This window comes from Cyanistes caeruleus, chromosome 10 (assembly GCF_971803275.1).
Source record: "Cyanistes caeruleus chromosome 10, bCyaCae1.hap1.1, whole genome shotgun sequence".
Lineage (NCBI taxonomy): Eukaryota > Metazoa > Chordata > Aves > Passeriformes > Paridae > Cyanistes > Cyanistes caeruleus.
The window spans coordinates 9,151,157-9,171,246 of record NC_141710.1 but is presented as its reverse complement, the minus strand read 5'-3'; the positions used below and the strand labels follow the sequence as shown (position 1 = coordinate 9,171,246).

Genomic DNA, 20,090 nt, shown 5'->3' with positions numbered 1-20,090 from the left:
AATCTTTTGAGATTTAAGTGGTAAAAATTCCTGTTCTTCTACGTTTATGGTGATTGCAGAGTGTGGGGTCTTTTGGGCTGTTTTCTATATGGAACCTGTACTGCCAGGGTTGGCATACCAATCCACCATACTGACCTTTGAAGGTCCTGCTCAGTTTTCATCTAGTCCTAGAGCCATTGCTTTTCATACCACCTGCACATTGTATCCTGGCGTGGTGTGGGGCCTGAGGAGTGCACTGTGCCTCTTTGAGCAGGTGTTTCTGCAGCACACCTTGTGGCTACGGGCAGCCTAATGGTTCTCTCTTACCAAATAGCTCGGGGTTTAGTCTATGTTCGTGCTGTGTTAGATATCTTACTTCACAAAAGCTAGAGCAGCCTAACTGGTCACTAAAGGAAAACCAATCCAACCTCTTCATTTTTACAAAAAAAACAACTCTTGAAGTATGAAAAATTTGACATATAATAAAATAATGCTGAATCATGTGAATACGTTGCAGTCTGTGAAGGATTGGAACTGGGATGCTGACAGCTCTGAAGCTTATTTTAAAAGTTGGTCACAGTTCAAATCTCATCAGCTTCTGAGATTTCATCTGTTTCTTTGAGAGGGTGGGATAAATGTCTCTGGACATGATGCCAAGATTGAATCTTCTGGAGGAAGACTTGGATTAAAATCCCTCTCTTCTTCTGACCTGATCTCTTCTTCACCCATTGTGATATTATACAAATTGAATTTCAGGACTAGCAAGCTAAGGATTCTGCAGTGGTCGGCAGAAGTGTCTTTCCATCTGATTACCCTTGAGGTCAGAATCATGTAATATATTCAGGGGGGTTTCTAATCGAACGAAACTCCGAATATGTGAGGGTTGTAGACAGCAGCTGGCCGCAGTAGAGACTAACAGATTTGCTGAGAACCTGCAAAGATCTTGGCAGGATGTCAACAAAGATACTGCAGGGTTGCTAGATGCCAGGAAAAAGAGATCTTTGGTTTGCAGCAAGGAAAATGGTATTTAGGGAGTATGGGATGTAATAAATTACAGTTATAGCATTGCAAATAAGTCTCATCCCAAAGTATCAGAGACTGACTATAGCTGGAAAACTGTGTACTTATTTTCATTGGTGAAGAAGCTGAAGTGGATGCAGGTGAAAAGATATGCTTTCTTACAGTGTCAGAACGCTATTATTAGAGCCAGAGAAAGTAGTAGTTGGCTTCTGTTTTGGAATTGGTTTTTAAATTTAGTGAAGGATGACAGGAATAAAAGCAGTGATGGAGAAAGGGATGTAACTGATTTAAAACAATGGGAAATAGAAGAATGGAATCTGGATGGATAAAATAGAGGCATTTGTGAAGATCACAGAAAAATTTGCAAGGACCTTTCTTTCTGGGATGATAAGAGGTTGAATCTCTACAGCATCAGAAGTTTCTAGCTAGCAGTATCCAACTATAAATCTAAGTTTACTCTGCATTTGGTTAGTGAATTGCTCTGGCAAAATGCGTAGGCATTCCTCTGAAAGCTTTGGCAACTGTAAATATTGGTTGGCCACCTACATGGTTGAGTGTAACAGTGCATGGCACCCCCACACCTGACCCTTAGATGCTTTCAGAGGATCAGAAACAGACTTTTAATTCAGTCTGCAAGAATTTTTTTTTCTGTTGTGCTAAGGTGTTCTTCCTGCTTGTTCAGGAGAATTTTAGTGAAAAAGGTGATCTCCAAAGAGCCTGTCCAGGATAAGTATTTTACTTGAAGCAAAATCCTGGCTTTTAAAAAGGCAGCTTCACAAAGAGAGAAAGGTTCTCATCTAATTGGCATATTGAACATGGCACAGAGAATAGCAGCTCTTGTGGGAACGCCTACATGGAAAACTTCTACTACAGGATAGGTTTTTCCCAGAGTTTCAGGAATTTGATTTATATTATTTCAGGGGGATTTCCTCTTAATTTTCCCAGTAAAGCAATCCCTGTTTACTCATCATTGTTCTTAGGACTTGCTTTGGTGATTACCTCATCAGGTTAAAGTCTGTTACTGACAATCTGTCTTAACTAGATGGCTTTGTTTTCCTGGCAGGATGCCAGGAGAGGGGGAAAAACAGCTGTTCCTTGAGACATGAATAATCAAAAATGCCAACTGGTAAAACCTTCCTGACTTTTGCTGAACTGAAAAAGGCCATTAACAGCTCTTGGAATTCTTTGGTTTCTTGCATCCTTGAGTTCCAAGAGAAATAATGTGGCAAACAGGATACCATTGAAAAAGTAGTGCAAGTGGTACTGGCCTGAAATGTGCACACTGAAAATGCCAGATGGTAGGGGCTCAGGAGAAATTCAAACTTCAGGCTATTAGTAAAATAAGGATGACAGACAATTCTTTACATGTATATGGGTGTATTTTGAAGTAGGAGACAATGTGGGCTGGTTTTAAAACTTCCCAAAATCCAGCTTCTTACAGTGCTATATGCCTGCTCAGAAAATAGTGGCTTCAAATAGCATTATAAAATTCATTAGTTTTGTGATAGCTATCCAAGCCTTACAGAAACTTTCAACTACTTGTGCTTTCTCCCTTTAGCACAAGTATTAAACAGGTAATAGAGCAGAGGATGTGTTTCTGTTGATGGTCTGTGAGCAGTCTGATGTAAAAAAGAGAAAATCCTGAAAATCCCTGAACCCCGTGGGATAAACTTGTGTTTTCAAGATCCTGCTAGAGCAGGGAGGCCATGGCAGCAGACTGGTCAGTGTGGCTTCGAAAGCTGTGGGGAGCTTTCAACAGCAGCTGCTGTGTGTCAGAAGTCTATAAATTGACTTCCTGCCACAGGAGGCCTCCAGCAAGTTCATCTGGAGAGTTACTGGGGAAAATCCTTGCCTTTCATCTTACCAGCAGAGCAAATCTATCCAGGGCTGTGCCCAGGGCTGGGAAGGGGTTTGAACTGGTACAGTTCTCATGCCAGCCAGCATGGTATTGAATAAAACTGCTGTGGACTTCAGTGTTTTGTTGAGGGAGAGAAGGCACTCTCCTTAGAGTAGTATATACACAAATCCATCATATTCTTTGTTTTTAAAAACTCTCAGATGACAACATGCTTCTTTGATCATGTCTCAGATAATGTGCAACAATATATATTTTTTTTTCCCACCCCTTCCTTTGTTTTCAAGGCAGTTATGTGCTATCCCTTCTTTTCAGGGTGGATTCATGTTCCCTTTCTGATGTTCAATTCCTTTTACAATAATCCTTATCTAACAGTTTTGGGATTGTCCTTCTCCAACAGGATTTAATTTCCTTTAAAAATTGCACTCTCACTGAATCAATAATGCAACAAGGATCTCTGGCAAAGGATGGATTTTGGTCTGGTAGGTGTCTCAAGAGTTAGTAGCTAATATCATCTTTGTTGGACCACATTGTTTAATTGAAGTTTAACTCCTGAACTGCTGACTTCAAGCTTCTTGCATTTCCTTTGGGTCCCTGAGGAATCAGCCTGTATTCTGCCAAGCAGAGGTGTATAATCTCAAATATAATATGTATTGTCTGTATTGCTAAAGATTTTCTGTACTCATTCAGTGTATTAGGTAGGTTTGAACTAGTTTAGGTTAAAAACTGAACCCGAATATGCTGTTTCATACCAAGAAGAGTCATTCTTTTGCATATCTGTGGTTTTCAAATACAGTCATGAATCCTGAAATGAGGAGGAAAAATCCACAATGTGATACTTTGAAAGTTTGTCCTGGCCTATATCCATCCTTGATTCCTTTGGTGTGCAGGATAAGGCTATGTTTATAGTGAAATGTGAAATACAAAGAAAACTAAAGGTTCAAAAACCTGGCAATGTTTTGAGCCTTGTGGAAATTGGTAAAGTGGAGAAAATGTAACTTGATTTAGAAAAGTGAAGTGCAATGCTTGAGTTTTCAAAAGTGTGTTAGGCTTAGATTGTTCCTGCATAATGTACTCTAGAAATTCCATTTAAATGCAGTTTAGAAAACCTACTCAATAAAGCTTTCTGACCTTGTTTATTTTTGGGGTTGGAAGGGTGAGGCATAAATAATAGCAAGGGGGGAAGAAAAGGAAACAGGAGTTCAGTAATTCTACATTGCTGAACCATGTTTATTAGTATTGTGATCAGTTTTGGTCACTGCAATATAAGAAAGATATAAACCTCTCAGAGAGCATCCAAAGGAGGGAAATGAGGATGGTGAAGGGCCTTGAGAGAAAGCCACTTGAGGAGCAGCTGAGGACATTTGGTCTGTTCAAGCTGGAGAAGAGGCTGAGGGGAGACCTCATTGCAGTTACATCTTCCTTGTGAGGGGAAGAGGAGGGGCAAGCACAGATTTCCTCTTTGTGGTGACCAGTGCCAGGACCCAAGAGAAAGGCCTGAAGTTGTGTCAGGGGAGGTTTAGGCCAGGTATTAAGAAAGGTTCTTCACCAGAGGGTGTTTGAGCACAGAACAGGCTCCTCAGGGACGTGGTCATAGCACCAAACCTGGCAGAGTTCAAGAACCAGTACTCTCAGATACATGCTGTGATTTTTGAGGCGTCATGTGCAGTGCTGGGAGTTGAACTCAACCATTGTGAGTCCCTTCCAAGTCAGCATATTCTGTGATCCTGTAATTTAGGCACCCCTGGCTTTAGCTGCTTCCTGGAAGACTCTCTCAAGCATTGAAAACTGCTTTCCCACTGAGTTAAAATCCCATATATATATATATATATATATAGGTTTAAATACCATGGGTCATAGACACTACCTAATATTTTACAGTAATAGGCTTCCACCCTGCAAAGCCAATTCATGTATCTGGGTATGGGGTTTCTCCTGCCCTTTTCTGCTTAGGGCAACGGGGTCCAAACACAATCTGCCTCACTTGTCAGCAAATCAGCCAGCAGTCAAATAACACTATTAAGGAAAAAATTCCCATGAAATCCTACCCCCTTTTAATTAGTTTCATTTCAGAGTAAGGCAGAAGATGGGCAGAGCTTAATTATACAACTCCTGTGACATGCTGTGGCAATTTGGTCTGTGAGACTTAATTGTCTGTTTGTGCATGCATATTTTGGAGGGATAATATTGGGGAGGGGCCCTGAACCCATCAGGTAAACAGTTCAGGGTTCCTACACAAGCTCTCACAGAACTCCCTTGTGCCTTTCTGTACAATTACCTGATACATGCATCGGAGTGGTTTGTGCATATGTAAATACAGAACACTCATAGGAAGTGTATGGATATCATTTAGAAAGCACTGTTGAGTTTTTGGCTTATGTAGACACATTCTGTGGCCTGACAAGATTATTCCCGTTGGAGTAATAACTAGAAGTTTTGCTTATTTAGGGCCTGTTCCTACTCCCTTTGAAGCTAATGGCATAATTCCCAGTAACGTTTAATGGTGCTGGGTCAAGTCTTTAAGGATGACAGAGTTTGATGTTGGAGGCCTCAGCCAATGCTTACTGAAGTACACAGGGGTTTCCTCAGTTATTTCAGTGAGCAAATTGCCATCATTTAATGAAAAGAATTATTTTCAAAACAACCTATGCAGAAATGGTGTTAGTGTTAAACTTCAAAAAGAAGAAATTAAATTAAGAGACTTTTTTCTGGCTGATACCATGTACTTTTTACAACACTAAAACATTCACTTTAAGTAAGTTCCCAGAAGCTGGAACGGCTGTATCCAAAAGCAATGAGCTTGTTCAATTGAAAAGGACATGTTGTGTTGCTGCCACATCTCTTGTGACTTCTGAATGCATTTCACTACTCCCGTTGGAAGAACAGCCGCTCTCATGGCATCTCAGCCTTCATGCTTCTGGTCTCAGTTGCTCTGACACCATGTCATCTGCAGGGAAAGGGAGATGATGAAGAGAAATGATGCAGCTGCTTGAGAGAAACGCTGGCTTTTGCTAATCAAAAAGGCCAGTACCATTTGCAGGTATTAAAAAAGAAAAGGATAAAACATTCCTTCCTCTTTCAATGTGTTTGAAATACGTAGGCTTGGGTATTTCAGGTTTGTTGAGCTGGGTCTTTAAGGCGATGAAGTAAAAACACAGCAGACTGAGGAGAAGCACAGAAAGCTGCTAGAGGGTGTTGGAATTTTCTCTTTCTTTGGTTCAACAAATCTATTGATTTGTAGAGGGAGTGCAGGAGAGTCCATCTGTTTTCCCGCAGGTCTAAAAGGAAAGCAGAGAAGGACATGGAATTTACTGTGTATTAATATTTGGATACCGCTGTTCTACTGGGTTGCTTTAACTGAAGAACAGAAAACACTTTTCATGTCTTTTCTTCTGTTTGGATCTGCTCACATACAATTACAATGGACCCAAGTACATGGAGCAATCTAAATCACCACCAGACTGCCACAGTGCTTGGCTGGATGCTGTTGGGCCTTTTTAATGTACACATAACCTCATCTGTGTGATTTAAGCTTCTTTAAGTCTGTACATCTGCAGCCCTATGTATCACCTGAAATATCTGCTAACCTTTCACAGAAGTCAGGCCCAATGGTCCAGATGTCCTTCTCCTTTCAATGGCAGCATCAGCAGTCCAGAACTTCCTGTATTTTAAAGGCACATCCCAGAGCCCCCAGCATTTGGTGTGGGCCACCCTGTGTAGGGGAGGCATGAGATTCCTCTTCAGATATGAAAAACACTGAGCTCTTGAAGTTAATGAACCAAATAAGTGTTTGCCTATCTCTTTCATTACTGCCCTGAAGTGTCTTCTAGGCTTAGGACTGTAGGGTGGCTACTTTCTGGGAAATTCAGCACATTAAACAAAATACCATTTAAAAATGGTTTTAAAGCCTTGTCACTGGAAACGGAGATTCTGGCTGTTAGTGTTACACTTAGGACCTGTGCTTATGATTTATGATACTTCCTGCCCTTTTCCTTGTGTTTAGTCTCTTATGCAATTGCAAATTTTACAGCTGTTTGAATGATTGTCTTGTCTACTACGGAAGATGGCCATAAATTTTAATGAGTAACTGCACCAATTCAACAAGACCCAGGTGAGTGTCTTTTGATATGATGCTTGCTGGACTCCAACTCAACATTGTTTTAGTCATGGTGTTCACAGACAGTATGTGTGAAACCCAGGGAGCTCTAGGTAATCTGAATGCTTGTCTTTGGAAAGAGGTGAACCAGGGAGAGTTGTTGAGATCATCAGTGTTGCTGGGCTGTTCTGGGACTGAACTGTGTGTCCAGCCCACCACCATCCTGCAGTGAGATGATGGATCTTCTGGGAAATCTGCAAACCACTCCTGCAGCTTCTCATCTTCTTATCTCTCAGGCATGGCTATCTGTGTGTGGCTTTCAGCTGTGGGAATTGCAGCGTTAGGAAGGCTGGTTGCTATTTCAGACTCTTCTTAGAAAATGATTAATTTAATTTTCACATGTGTATGTGATCATAAATATGAAAGTGTGTTAATAGTGCAAGTATGTATATCCATAATGAGTGTGTGTTAGTATTTAAGTCTGCAGCAGAATCCCCATTAAGAAGTGGAGGAAATGGAGTGTAGACATGATGGCAAGAGTAGCTACAAAAAATGCATGGTGTGTATTTATAAAAGGAAGTTCTTTGTCCAGATGTTCCTCTGCACTCCTTAGGGAATGTTTCTGATTGCTCTCTGAAATTTATATTGCATCAAATGAAATATGTGATACAAACCAACCCCCCACCCCCCCCCCCCCCCAAGGGCCAGCAAAATTAGCGAAGGCACTTAAACTGTACAACAGCATCACTTAACTGCTCTTGTTGATTTATATTATAAATGAGCCATCACAGAAGCCTCTGGGGAGCTTCTGGTTGAACACTTCAATGTGAAAGAAAGCTGCTTTTCTGGGTGTTGTTTTTAAATTTATTTTTATATTTGCACCAAAGAAGAGAGGAAGCAAAAAAGTAGTGTCACAACATGAGTCACAGGAATCTGCCCCAGTAACACAGTAATACCTTTATCTGCACCAATGATGGATGCTGAATTTTAGTGTAATTCTGAAAGTTCATAGTGTTCGTCAAAACTGATGGGGCTGATTTCCTTTGTGGGTTTTTTGCTTGATTTTTGCTACCTTATACCTGTAAAATATTCCCAAGGGAATGTAAGTTCTAATTTTTAAGCCTTCATACTCCTACTTTGCAGAGGTGTGAATTGCTGTAAAAGTAAAGAAATAGCAAATCAAGCCAAACTGAAACACGTAGAATTCCACATTTCCTAAGCATCAGATAAAAAAGGCAAAATATTTTAAATGTTCTAACCTAGGATTTCAACATGAATGATTCTTTCTGCTATTGATGTTTGTTGATGGTCAGATTTGTGGGCAGGAACAAATCAGAATTGTTTTTACCTCCCTCTGACCTAGGGCTGCCCAAAGACATTGCGTGCAGGAGATGACCTTGAGTTGTTAACTTGGGGTAGCTTGTAGAAAACAATTCCCTGAGCTCAAATAGTAGTGGCTCTTTAAAACCTTTGTAAAATTTTCATATTTTTCTTTGGAACCCCTTGGAAACACTCTGCCTGTCATATAGCAAAATAGAAGTGTTATCTGTAGATTTAAAGACTTTTAAAATATGGTCTAATACAACATCATAAGATGTCAACTTGATGTAATTACACAAGGAGTGAATCTATAAAACCTGGAAAAAAAATGGAGTCTTATACAGCACAGACATAGAAGTTGAGTGGATCAAAAAATTAATTTTTGACTTTAAGTTAAGTTACAATTGGTCTCCTCATGGCAGTGTTCTATTCAGACATTGCTGGCACCAGCTGAAATTGCGTTTTAGGATAGACCCAAACTGATGTAGAAGAGTATCTACTTGGTGCAAAATTTTCATTCAACACAAGTGAAAAGCCAGGAAGGATGGATGTTGGAAGTAGTTATCCCATGATAGTTATTAGTAGTTCTGTGAATTTTTCAATGGTCAAAAATGCACAAGAGATTCTTCAATGAATAAGTGAAATACAAATTTGCTGTTTCTTGAAAATTGCTCTTGTTTGCACTGCTGTCTCATGCTGATGGCTCTTTGGCAAAGTGGCTTGGCTTCAGAAGCTCTTCACAGGTGCATGTTTTAGTTTTTATTTGGTAGATACTGGGTTTCATACTTCTTTCCCTTATTTTAATGAAAAATAGCATTTCTTTCTCTCTCATCTGCTCCCAAAGAGGAGAGAAGTTAAATAAGAGCAGCCTCAAACTTCCTATCGTGGAGCTGTGACAGCAGCCATGCTTCAGTCTGAGACTGTGTAAGAATTTATAATGCTTTCCACAGGATAACATTACAGACTATGGTTTTCCTTTTTCTCAAAATATAAGCTAATGTTATTGTCTTGAACACAGAATTGCATCAATTAGAGATAAAGATTGATTTATTATTGTACTATAAAATTTTATAGACCAAAAAATGAATTACACCAAGTAACCAATGGGAAGCTGATCCAATCTAAGCAAAATCAACTTCATGAAAACAACCCACCACATTTTTCATTGATTAATGTAATTCATAGCCTTTGACAGTTGCCCAGGAAATGCTGCAGAAATTTGCATTAAGCAAGTACTAATTTAAAAGGAAAGATCTCCAGCATCTACTTAGTATGGAGAGTAAAATCTCCACTATTTTCTCTATTCCTGCTACTAACTGGGAATCCAAGGTTAATTCAGAAGGAACTGAGGCCTGAGAATCTTGCTTGTTACTTTGAGTTGTATCTGTCTTCTGAAACTTATATATAGCTTGTTTTCTTTGTATGTATGTATATCTTCAAAATAGCAAAATACAGATGCCAGCACACTCACAAATTTATACACAGGATTTCTCGCTTTTCCAAGGGTAACTGTATTTTCAAGTTTTTCAAAATACTTATTCAAGTTTTGTGAGTGATGCATATGAATCTTAGAGGTACATCACAAAGCTGGTAGCGAGCTTTAAGCTGTAAAGAAAATAACTAAATCTTAACCAATTAACATTGCTTACAAAAGTTTATTGCATTTGTGTTACAATTAATGGTACATATTACTTATTCCACAGTGTTTATTAACAAATATGTCAGGAAAATGGAAAACATTGTTATTAAAAAAAAACACAGTTTCATTTATGGAAGCAATCTGTTGCAGTGGTTCTCCAGATGTGCCTGGACACTGTGCAAGTCAAATGAATAGGCATCAGTATTCTACTCATTTCTCATTTGCATACAATTTATATTTATAAACAGTAACATGATTATAAAAGTCTGCTGGAAAAAGTAATTTACTTTTTTCTTTATGATTTCTCTGTCTAAGGCTGAAGAACACCCCTGGGGAGTGTAAATTTACTCATCTAACACTGTTTTTTCCCCCCAAGCACTCCTCTCCTGTATTAACATCGATTCTAATAACTGTAGCAGTTCACAAGACCACAGTAGTGTGTTTTGTTGGCTATTGGGAGTAGTAGAAAAACCCAGCAAACCTCAGGTTTTGTCTCCGTTTTGAGCACTATGGGCACAAACCAGTCGCAGACAGGATTGAGAAACCTCTGTGGTGGCATTGTTTCAGAGGCTTCTTATGTGAGCAGAATTCAGAAATTTAATTGGTTATGCAACCTATTACTGCAGCACTTCACATTGAGTGGCACTAAGTAATTACACTGTAACTGCTGCACAACTGTTGTAATTTTTCATGCAGCTCTGTTACATGATAACACGATAACGCTGATGCTAATGCTAACGTTGGGTTAGGCAGCTAAAGAGGGGATTACAACCCAGAAGTGCTAATAGCATGTTGTTAGGAAACAGAATGCCATGGAGTCATTATAAATGAGAGTAAAAGAATAAAATGAAAACTACAGTGGGAAGTTGGAAAAGATTTATTTAAGGCAAACTGCAGGCAGAGGGTGTTGTGCTGTTTTGAGTATATTTAAATCCTTGTTAAAGGGTATAGACTAAAGAGGTCAAAAAATCATGATGATGTGAAAAGCAGTGGGAAGTGATGGGCTTTGGAGTAGTCACCTCATTTAATGACTGTAAGGTGTTTTCACATAATGCATCTTCTGGGTTTGTGGAGTGTTTCTTTGGTGTGTTTCCATAGATATTTTTTCTGAAAAAGAGTAAATTGATATTCCTAAAAATACCAGAGGTAGTACCTGGGTAACACGAAAAGAAGGGCTCCAGATGATGCTGACAAGGGATGAGATAGCAGACTCTTGCAGTTTTGTGACATCTGTGGCAGAGAAGGTCAAAAAGTGGTGTAGTTCTGCGTGGACAAAGGGCCTCTGTACCCAGAGCACTGGAACCTCTCCTTGGTAATTAAATTGGCTTCCTTGAAATGTTATATGCACAAATGCCAGCATGCAGAGATTGGGATTTTCACAAGTACATTCCGAATGTGCTAAGTTTCCTGCCACGCTATCATCACAGTGACATACACACAAGTGTCAGCAAGCTTGCTTTATTCTGCAGCCATATGTGGCAATGGGAACAGCACACGGATCTGAGGGAGAGGACAGGCAGAGGCTGAGGAGGCAGCGGGGGCTGCTCCCTGCAGAGCCCCCAGGCTGAGCCAGACACACCCAGGGCAGATGAGGACACGGGAGCCTTGAGGGCCTGGGACACTGGCAGAACAAGGAGCCCATGGAGAGCTGTGGCTGTGTTTGTGGCCAGAGATACTGTAGAGCAAGGATGAAGCCATACTTGCAGTCTAGCACTGAACTACTGCTGCTTTTGCATGTTTTCCCTCCCTACAGAATACAAACTATTTTTATATGAAATATTTAGATCTCTTCAATTAACTGGTTACACCAACATTTGCTGACTTTGTTGTACCAACCACTTGCCTACATTTGAGGAATGAAGGTGTTAGTTTTAGCCACACATGCAAAGGAGTTTTGTGCACACAAGCATATGGGCATTAGACTGTCTGGTCCTTTCTAGGTTAAACTATATGTAACAATAAGTATTGCTACACTTGATATATATCAGCTTCTCAGTCCAAATTTCTGCTTATGAGCAGGAAATCCTAAAAGGAACAAGCCATTTTAAAACTGAAACTGAACATTTGTGAAGTTTCTTCCCCACGAATTATGATATGTGGATGGGAGTCAGGGAGCTCAAGAAAATTGTGGACTAATTATTGCACAGTAAATAGTAGGTGTTTCAAATACAGAGGCATTAATAGCTTTCTTATGAACAAACAAAACAAAATGTCTCTGATTAGAAGATAATTTTTCAAACACAACAGTGTACTCAATTTTTAGCTATTTTCCCTCCGGGAGGGAGGAAAATAACATCTGGTTCCCATTCATTTTGTCTGAAAAACATCAGGAATATTAAACCTGCTCTTTGCTAGTGAGGGTTTAGGTCTTGTAACATGCCTATTGTGGTTTCTTACACCTCAGCTAAATCTTTAATGAGTGTTTTCTCTCTGAAATACTAATTAATTGTTTTAAATGAGTTTAATGTTAATATAAGTGTATCTGAATTCTTCTCAGTTTTTTTTTCATGGTTATGCCTCAGGGGTTTTCACCTTTCTGCTAATTCTTACAAGGTCTCTGCTCTTTCAATACCTAACATTTGGGCATAACCTCTCTATCTCCAGGAAACACTCAGCTTTTTGTCAGACATAAAGTGGCAATGGACAAACCCAGTGGTTTTCTTTTGTACCTGACCCTTTCCAAGCAGTGAGGCAGTTATGACCCATTGCTTAATGCTGAATTCCAGAGTGAATATCAGTTATTTGGACTAAGGCCAAAAAACCCCTTCAGGTTTGTTCCCACCTTGATTGGTGTGTCTGCATTTTTACATACTGCTGAAAAAGCATTGGTGGTTTTATGTAGTATCTGTTTCCATTCTTGCATTTTCAGTTTTTTCTTCTGTATCTTTTTGTCAGACTTGATGGCAAGAGAGGTATTTGAGATTATTTAACACTCTATCATAGCTCTCTTACAAGTAGAGTATTAAATTATGAGGGTAAAATTTTCGTGCTGCATGTTTGCTGTACATTAAATATTGTGGAGAAATAAAAAGGCATCAAGTCTGATTTCTAGGTAAAGCCATTTGAGAAAGTACATCTTATAATTCTTTATTCCAAGATGTGGGGAGCTTGGGGAATCTTGGAACAACTTAGAAGTTGTTCTTAAAACTGATTCTCTGAGAGAAAATCTCTGATTCTGACGTAAACATGTTCTTTACAAGTTAATAATGTGTGTGTGAAGAGTGTTCCTTTTCTATATTGTATTTCACCTGAAATACCTTCCTAATATTTACTCACTTCAGTAAAGGGAATTTTCCCATTTTCTCTTCTGCTGGTATGCTTTTGTGTTTCCAGGAGAACTTCAAGTCAGAGGTGGTTCTGGGATCAGAGATGCTTTTGCTGTTCTTTCAAGACATTGACCTAGGATGGATTTGATCAAAGCCAAATATCAAACCATTTTGGTTCAGAATTGCTCAGTAGAAGCAGATGACCTCACCTAAGGTTGAGTGCTGCTCTAAGCATCACCCCAGGGCATCCAGCTGCTCTGTGTGTTCTCCTTGTGATCACCTCTGCTGGCTGTGCATATGTGGGACAAATCAGATAGAAAATAGATATTTCCTGGTGCAGAGGTGGTAAAACATGAGGAGAACTTAGGACAAGGGTGAGACAACCAGGCTTTAAGGGCTGTGCAAGGCAGGGGAAAGCTGAGGTTGGATCATTAGGCAAGTTTTCTGATGAAGTGAGGCTGAGACTGCAAATGGGAACCTGAGAGTGTGGGGGTAAACTGGAAGAAAAGGGACATGGTCAGGAAGACTGTGAATAAGGGATAAGTGAGAACAAGCAAGGAGCTAGAGAGCTCAGGCAAAGGTTTATAAGCTAAAAATAGTGGAGCGAGACAAGACTTCAGGAAAATTGAGTGGTACCTGGGACAAGAATAAACCAGGAATTATGACAAAGTACTAGGAGTCATCTTAGAAAAAGTCATGTCCTGCTAAGTGACATAGATTGTTTGTGAAAGTTAAATTTGTTGTTCTTTTCACAAAAATGTTGACATCCATTGTCAAAGCACTTGATGTCTTCCCTCCAGTGGCTGGTGAATAAGGAAGGCATCCAATGTACTTTCTGTGGCCATGCTCTCCCTGCTCTGGGCTCAGTTTAGTGCTCCTGTGTTGCTGTCCCTGTCCTTTGGAACTGTGTGATTGTTCCTGTTGTTTCTTTCATGTGAACTTGCTTCCTGGGGAAACTCATTTCAGGCATTTTCTACCTTTTGGTAGATGGAATTTGCAGATGTGACAAATTTAACATATCTGTAATAACTACTAGATTCATCCACTCTTCCATAGCACTCAGTGGTGACATTAGTGTAGCACTAGATAATTTTTAACCATCACTATTTGCTAGGACTACTCTGCACAACAGAAAGGGAGCTCATGCTTCTGAGAGTTGAGGACTGAACTAAGTCTAAATTAAATCTAAATTTAGACCCAAAGTCTAAATTAATTGCTGATAACGAGGCTGAGCTGACTCCTTTTGTTGAATGTGGAAAAGGACAGCACTGGTGGAATGGTTCAAGTTCCAGGTCAGGCTGTGCTGCATTCCAGCAGCAAAGGGCTCTTTAACTATAGGCATTGCTGAGGTTGCTGGGTTAGTCTAATCCCAACTGGATTGGATTGGACCAATGCTATTAAGTCTTCCTGACATGACAGATTGTGTTGTGTGGTGTGGGTTCACTAGTGGGAGTCTATGCAATTTCAGACAGCTTGGCACTATGCTCTTTCTGTGTATTAACATATATTTAAGTATGCAGCCCAAATCCTGCTTTTAATGTCAGCTCAACATAGAGCAAGTTAACTGAGTAAATAAGAGTAGCTTTTTTTGTAGCTGTCTTAGAATTTGGCTTCATAACACTAACACTGTTTTCCTCCAAAGTACTTATTATATTAGAAAACACTTTAAGTATGTCAGCCAGCCCAAAGGCTGCAGCTGCAGTCTGATAATAAATACAAGCTAATGAACAGAATTGCACTATCTGTAGCACATCTCTTTATTCCAATAGAACATAAACACATCTCAAATAGGGCATAGGATCTCATTTTCTACACCAAGTGCTCCAATTTATTGGTTTCCTGAGGAGCTAACAAAAATGCTCCAAGACCACAGGGAGCTTCTGCTTTGGAAGCATCTTAGAAAACACTAATGTGAGTTGTAGAATACCACAAGAAAATTATAAAATTGCTGTGTAAGTGAATAAGTAGCACCATAACATCCTTTAGGAGAAGGTTTTAGTGCTCAACGATGAAGGACTGTCTTTGGGATGTTGTCCTTAATGGAGAAGGAGCATTTCATTTCTCATAACAGGACACTTCTGACAGCAAAATCACCCTTAGTGTTTCTGAAAGTCAGTTTTCAGAAGCAGAAAGTAAATAAATGTAGTTGCCAAGAGCCAGGCTTAGTGACCTTTAATGTTCCAGGTTTTAGAATAATTAGGTTTATAATAATTGTTTTGGTCTTGGCTAATATTATTACATGGTTCAAAAATACTTGCACAACATGTCAACAGATGATTCTTTCAGCAATAAAATATTACAGTGAAGTTATTAAATCTGTCAAACTTGCTGAATAATATGATTAAATATGTCATAGGGTGTTCCACCAGGTGTGATTGTCACCTGAATTTTGAGTTTGCAGTTTCAGATTGTCATTTTTTCTGCTGCAACTGTGTGACTGGCTTGATAATACAGTGACAACCCATGGCTTAAAGTGTACATTCCCCAAGGACTTGAGCTGCTCTTGTGTGTAAAATACTAAGGAGCAAAAATACTTCATGTACTACATTCCACTCTTGGGAGAGTCTTTATGAAAGTTTTCATCATCATTTTTATCCTCCCTCTTCAACCAAAAGCTTTGATGTGACACTGACACTGTGTTTGAGGGTGTCTTTCAAATAGGGATGAGTGCTTTTATGTTGCCAAAAATGAGCTGCAACTGAGCCCAAAGCTGTTCTGACTGTGGTTCTGGGATGGACTTGTTGATTTGTGATAAGTAATCCTCTGAGGCTTCTGTGGTGCAGACAGCTATGTGTATTTCTCTGTAGAATGCTAGAAAATTTGCTTGTGTTTCCTATGGGATGTTGGAGGCTCAGCTGCAGTCTAGCTTTTGACACACTGACCTCAGCTTCACTGTCTGCTCTGATGCTTGCCAGGATCCCTGGAGAAGGAGCCTGTGCTGATTCAGTGAGGCAGTGGCTGTGCTCTGTTTCTCCTTGTGCCAGACAGGTGAGCACAGAGTGGGCCAGAGAGCCTCTCAGCTTGCTCCTGTGGCTCTGTCCTTGCTAAATCCTGGAGCTAGTAGCCTGCTATGAATCTGAATCAGCTGAAAAGCTCAAATTGGAAGGCTTCCAAACATCAACAGAAACATCCTATTTCTGCTTCCTCTTCTTTATTCCCAAAGACTTTTCAGGTGTTGTTTGAAGCAGAAGAGCTCATGAATGCATTGTCTCTCATTGCCTGGGCTTTGCATCCTGCAGGTTGGCTCTCTTTCAATTTCCCAGTGCAAGGGGATCCCTGCAGTTTCCTGCCTGAAAATGATGTGTGTGTGTGTTAAAGAATGGAGTGGCAAAAAAATAATATAGTAATGGCTCTTGTATTTGACAGGGCATAATCCTGTGAGTTGCTCAGAGCCCTTAATCTGTTGATAAAAGCCAACAGAATCTCCATGTTTTTCAGAAGTCCCAAAAGATGTGAGGTCAAGAATGGATATCAATGAAGTGGACCAAGATGTCCAGAGATGTCATGATCCTATCCCTCCCAGGATATCACTCTTGAGTGATGCTCACATAGAGGGTACTGCATCTTACCTAGCCTCTGTCTTCACCTTGGTCTGTGTGATCCAGTTGCCTGGAAAACAAATAGCAGCTCTGTTCACTGCTAAAGAAATACTGGAGAGAGAGCTACTCAAAGCAGCTCATAGGAGAAAGTATAGCCACTGCATTCCTTAACAATGTCTCTGGTCTTAATGAAATCTCGACTGCTGGTGCATACCAAAAGAATTTGAGTCTCATTCATCACCTCCTATTTGTCTTAAAGTGAATGCTGTAGATGGGATCCGATTACCATGGCACAAAACTCTTTTGTGTTATTTTGCAGTGACACAGTTTTGCACCAAGATTTTATGAATCCTGTTTTCCCAAGAGCAGCCTGTGTCAGCTGGGATTTCAAAAGCTTTAGGATGCTTTCTAGCACAAATGGCATGTTCCTCAGCAGCCCTGCAGCTCCCACAATCCAGGGAGCAGTGGTAGACCAGAGGCAGCTGTGGAAAAGCCCCTCCTCAGCTGAGGCAGAAGGGCATGCCCTGGTAGTGGGGGGAGGTGGCAGAGCTAATTCCTCCATGCTGCATGCTTTTTTTACCAAGGTAGCTGAAGAAATGCTAGTAGTGTGTTTAGAAGATACATGCACAGAAAAAGAGTGAAAACTAACTTCTTGTAACTTTGTTGTTTAACTGTTTACAGAACAATTTTGGGAAATAAGTTCCCAGATTGCTGCTTACATTGGCTTAATTCTCTGTTTGTGTGTAGTGTATAGCTGGTCACGGAAATCATAGGCTGTTATTTGCTTGATAAAATTGTTTTACAAGAAGAATAATGATTGGTTTGGGTTGGAAAAGACATTAAAGATCATTTCATTCCAACCCCCCTGCTGTAGGTAGAGACACCTCTCACTAGATCCTTATTATTACCCCTTATCTCTCCTTGTGAAAAGTCCCACTCCAACATTTTTGTAGGCCCCCTTTGTGCCCTTTAAGGTGCTATGTGATGTCCCCAAAGCCTCATCTTCTCTAGCCTGAGCAACCCAAACTCTCTCACCCTGTCTTCATGGGAGAGGAGCTCCAGCCCTCTGAGCATTTTCATGGCCTCCTCTGGACTCGTTCCAGCAGATCCACGTCCCCCTTTTGTCAGGGACACCAGGGCTGGGTGCAGTATTTAAGGTGGGGGTCACACTGTGGGTGTGACTGCCCAGCCAATTCCTTACCTACCATCAGCAATCCATCCACCAAACCTGTGTCTTCAGTTGAGACAAGGATTGTGCAGAACAGTGTCAAACACTCTGCACACGTCTAGGCAGATGTCAGCTGTTCTTCCCTTACTCACCAGAACCTAAATGAACACCAAGCAAAGAACAATGAATAACTATAAATGGTCTTATTTATGCATGCATTGTCTTTCCAGCGTTTAATATTAGCATTTGTATGAAGGAGAGTAATTCCCACAATATTGTGAAACTAAACTTTTGAACAGATATTTGTGTGTTGAATATGATGAGAATATTTAAACATCTGGTATTTGACTGAATATGAAGTAAAAGCATGCATTTGCTTTTATGATTTCATCAGAGAGAGCTCAGGGGGTGATTTTCAAAGACACTGAAGACAGAAGAACTAGCTGAGACTCAGAAGTTTTATGATGGGGAGCTGTGCTTGAGGAGACATGAATTCCAGTATGTTTTTGAGCTGAACTGGAACAAAAAGTGATATTTCAAAATTTTCCACTCAAAGGAAAATGAGAAAACTTTAAGTTCAGAAGAATGGGAAAACACGGTTTAAGCTTTCCTAAACGAAAGCTCTGTCATAACTTCTGACTCCTGGCTCTGCCATGCTTCCTTGGGAAGCTCCAAACCTGTTGGAAGCAGCTTGGGAAGCTCCCTGAAGTGCAAAGAGCTGCTCAGGTTGGAGCCTTAGTGGTCATCAGGCTCCAAAATGAATGGTAGGAAATCAGGAAGCCCTGAATATGTCAGCTCTGATATGAGGGTTCAAAGAACCAGCATCCTGCTGGTTTGCTCTGGCAGTCGTTGTGGCAAGGGGTGCTGTCCAGTGCAGTATCTGGGAAGGTGGATTTGTGGCAGCAAACCAGGCTAAGTGGAAGGAAACACAACTGTGCTTCCAACAGGAATCTGGCTGCCTTGGGCAGATGTCACACCCTTTTTGTGAGATATTCAAACATCACTATTCCCCATAAGCTCTTTCACCAAGAGATTCACCAAGTGCCTGTTGGAAAGAAAATGAGGTTTGGATGCCAAATTGTTACAGTGTTTTGGAAAATGTCACTTGAATATAAAAATTACTCCATTAAAAATAATTTCAGCTAGTCAGTCTTCTTCCTGCTCCATTACCAGACAGAAGTGGAGAAATATGGCTTAATTCAATTTGTGGTTTTCTTTTGTGGATTATCTATTCTCACTCTCAATATATACCTATAAGCTTTAAGATATTATAGCTATTGCATGTGAAAACATTTGGAAAATGATTTTTGATAAGCTATGCCAGTTTGTACCAATTTGGGGTCTATTTGCTTATTTATTAGGGGATAAACACAGCCTTGTGAATTCTTGGCATTGTTAAGGGAGCAGCAAAAGGAAGTATGATAGGCAACATTTAGGCAACTTGTAATCTAATTTCTTTTTTTAAATTAATAGGGAAAATTATGCCATTGTTGACATTGGGAACCAGCTTGTCTACTGGGCAATGGTGTAAAAAGTATCAGTCCAGGCTCCTGTATTGGAACAGGGAGAAGGTATCCTTTACAGAAAAATAACAAGGGCATGTGAGGGTTAAGCTGAAGAATGTACCAGCACAGTTCAGTAGAAAAAGGAGTCCAGGAAGGCATGCAGGGAAAGCTACTACTGACATTTATTTGTTTCTTTCAAGTATTTTACCTTGAAAATTTGAGCTATTTTTCATTTTTATTTTCTCATAAAATAGGCCAAACATTCAACGGAGAAGGAGAGTTGGTGGACTTGTTGTTTTAATAATGAACATATGCCAGCATGTGTGCGATTTCTTTTTTATGCTTTATAATTGGCATAAACTCCTCATGTGACAAGTCTTCAACTTTAACTACTGAACTTGTACAGACATCAAAAGTCATTGTGGAATTTCAGACCTTTGATGTTTGTTTTAACAGAAGAGCTGATGGCTGCTAAGGAGTAGCTACCAGGAACAAACAGATTTTCTAGGTCTTGTCACACACAACTTATTTTCTCCCCATTTTTGACATTTCTCAAAGTTGCACAAATGTTCATGTTGCCTAGTTGTATGTACTTCTGTTTCTGCTGTTCATAATGAGAATTTGGCCTAGAAAAAGAAAATCTGATATTAAAACTAGCCAGTCCCACCCTCCCTGTAAGATTTCACAATATTGTCCAGTGCCT

The 20,090-nt window shown here is 40.0% G+C and overlaps 1 protein-coding gene and 1 long non-coding RNA gene across 10 annotated transcripts in view; one reads left to right on the top strand and one right to left on the bottom strand.

The window, feature by feature from the left end:
• Nucleotides 1-20,090, top strand: part of LOC111933541 (uncharacterized) — a 234,127-nt gene that overhangs the window by 134,764 nt on the left and 79,273 nt on the right. The gene's annotated exons all lie outside the window — the stretch shown is intronic.
• Nucleotides 9,906-20,090, bottom strand: part of LOC147651284 (uncharacterized) — a 178,642-nt gene continuing 168,457 nt past the window's right edge. For all 9 annotated transcript variants that reach the window (XR_015274682.1, XR_015274699.1, XR_015274691.1 and 6 more), the window contains 3 exons: nt 17,916-18,040; nt 16,745-16,784; nt 9,906-16,465 (listed from right to left, as the gene is read on the bottom strand). This is a non-coding gene — a long non-coding RNA (uncharacterized LOC147651284). The remainder of the gene's footprint in view (nt 16,466-16,744; nt 16,785-17,915; nt 18,041-20,090) is intronic.